A 3,056-nucleotide genomic window follows, 5' to 3' on the forward strand; every position below is an offset into this window, starting at 1 on the left:
CGTCATCGGAAGTGAGGTTTTTCTCTGTTTGCTCACTGCCTTTGTGAAAAAACTGGGGCTTGGAGAGCTGGTAAAAAGCCTTAGACGCGAAGTTCGACAAATATATACTTCACTTACTCTTTCAGTAATCACACTGGGGATGTATTAAAACAATTTTTTTTTCAGATCTAAAAGTTTATTTGGTTCTTTTATCTTTCACTTACAGTTAATACTATTTAATATTTTCAGGTGTACAGCATAGTGGGTAAATAATCAGACCCTTTACAAAGTGCTACCCCTAATATTTCCAGTACTCACTTCACACCCAAGGTTATTACAATATTACTATGTTTCCTATACTGTACATTACATCCCCATGACTATTCTGTAGCAACCAAGCTCTATTAATCCCTTTGCCTTTTCACCCAGTCCTTCAACACCCCTACCCTCTGGAACTACCATATTTCCCCATGTATAAGACGCTCCTATATATAAGATGTACCTTAATTTTGGGGCCTGGAATTTGAAAAAAATATGTATTACATAAAGTTCTTGAACCCAAGTTTTATTCATCATGAAATTCATACAACTCCACATCACTGTCAGAACTCCCATCCATTAGCTTGTCCTCATCTGTGTCTGCTGACGAATCACTGTCTTCAACAACGAGCACAAAGACAAGTGTGAAAAAGCAGGAAATGGAAGTTAAAAAATCTACAACTATTGTATAAGACACACTCAGTTTTTTGAGCCCAAATTTTTCAGAAAAATGTGCGTCTTATACATGGGGTAATTAATACGTATGATATCTGTTTTCTGTATCTTTGTGTCTGTTTCTGTTCTGTTTATATATATTGTGTTTTAGGTCCCACATATAAGTGAAATATGGCATTTGTCTTTCTCTGACTGGCTTAGTTCACTTAGCACAGTGGTTCTCAAACTTTTTGAAGTCGGTGCGTTTAAAATCCTACTAATAATTGTAGGTGCACTATATACAAATTTATGAGAAATGTTATAATAATTAACTCAGATATTAAAGAAAAAAAATATAAAGTCCAAGAGTGCTTTTATGGTAATTAAATGAAATCAATACAACAAAATTAAATTTATTCTGACATTAAAATACATTTTTATGTTACATTTTTTGAGTTAATGCTTTTTAGAATTTGTAAAAAAGAGGGGTTAAAAATTTAAAAATGACAAAAAGTTATCTTTTTATATATATAGATACATTCTTAGTAAGATTTAGTAAATTCGACAGGTCCCAGCGCGAATGTGTTTTTTCATTCTTGTGTTTATGAGAAACATGAGCCTGATGTGTCCTAGCGATTTCTGCAATGTTTGGGCATATATTTGAAAGGCAAACTTTCATTTTCTCGTCAATACATTGAAGAATTTCTCTCTTTTTACCCTTAATTGTGTTGAGTGCAGAAAACCCGCACCATACACATCATCTTACCTTTCACCAAACAAAGGATAGAAGAAACTTGCCTCCAGTGTTTCCGGGGAACATGGGGGGTAGTGTAAACAATCCAGCACCACAGCTAAACAGCCTTTTGCAACCTAATTGGGTGAGGTAGAGGGTTGGGCAGACAGCTTTCAGCAAGGGTCCCCAAACTTTTTACACAGGGGGCCAGTTTACTGTCCCTCAGACCGTTGGAGGGCTGGACTATAAAAAAAACACTATGAACAAATCCCTATGCACACTGCACATATCTTATTTTAAAGTACAAAAAAAAAATGGGAACAAATACGATATTTAAAATAAAGAACAAGTAAATTTAAATCAACAAACTGACCAGTATTTCAATAGGAACTATGGGCCTGCTTTTGGCTAATGAGATGGTCAATGTTCAGTTCCATATTTGTCACTGCTAGCCGTAACAAGTGATATGACGTGCTTCCAGAGCTGTGACACATGCATCCCGTGTCACCGGAAGTAGTACTGTACGTGAGCAACACTGCACTTTGTGGTGCCACCACATACAGTACTCTAGGAGCACAGGATGCACCTCTCACTGACCACCAATGAAAGAGGTGCTCCTTCCAGAAGTACAGCGGGGGCTGGATAAATGGCCTCAAGTGGCCGCATGCGGCCCACGGGCCATAGTTTGGGGACCCCTAGCTTACAGCCAATTCCTCACACCTCTGTCCTCCCAAAATCTAAACTCTAAAAAATCCTATTGGTTTTTTGGTCCCCAAGAGGCACATATTTCTCTGGAATACCATAGGGCGCACCTGGAAATCTAGGGCACACCAGTGCACCCTGGCACACACTTTGAGAACCACTTACTTAGGATAATACCCTCATAGGTCTATCCATGCTGTTGCAAATGGTAAGATTTCATTCTTTTTTTATTGTCAAGTAGTATTCAATTGTGTAAATGTACCACCACTTTTTATCCACTCATCTACTGATGGGCACTTGGGTTACTTCCATATTTTGTCCAGTGTAAATAATGCTGCAACGACTATAAAGGTGTGTGTATTCTTTTGAATTAGTGTTTTGGGTTTCTTTGGATATATATCCAGAAGTAGAATCATGGGCTCATAGGCAGTTCCATTTTCATTTTTTTGAGGACCCTCCAAACCATTCTTCATAGTGGCTGCACAAATCTTCATTCTTTTTTTTTTTTTTTTTTTTTTCTGAAGCTGGAAACGGGGAGAGACAGTCAGACAGACTCCCACATGCGCCCGACTGGGATCCACCCGGCACGCCCACCAGGGGGCGATGCTCTGCCCCTCCGGGGCATCGCTCTGTTGCGACCAGAGCCACTCTAGCGCCTGGGGCAGAGGCCAAGGAGCCATCCCCAGCTCCCGGGCCATCTTTGCTCCAATGGAGCCTCTCTGTGGGAGGGGAAGAGAGAGACAGAGAGGAAGGAGAGGGGGAGGGGTGGAGAAGCAGATGGACGCTTCTCCTGTGTGCCCTGGCCTGGAATCGAACCCGGGACTTCTGCACACCAGGCCAACGCTCTACCACTGAGCCAACCAGCCAGGGCCTCTTCATTCTTACCAATAGTCCATGAGGGTTCCCTTTTCTCAGCATCCTCACCAACTTTTTTTTTCTTTGTGACAGA

The sequence above is a fragment of the Saccopteryx bilineata genome, chromosome 2 (genome assembly GCF_036850765.1).
Source record: "Saccopteryx bilineata isolate mSacBil1 chromosome 2, mSacBil1_pri_phased_curated, whole genome shotgun sequence".
In the NCBI taxonomy this organism is placed as follows: Eukaryota; Metazoa; Chordata; class Mammalia; order Chiroptera; family Emballonuridae; genus Saccopteryx; species Saccopteryx bilineata.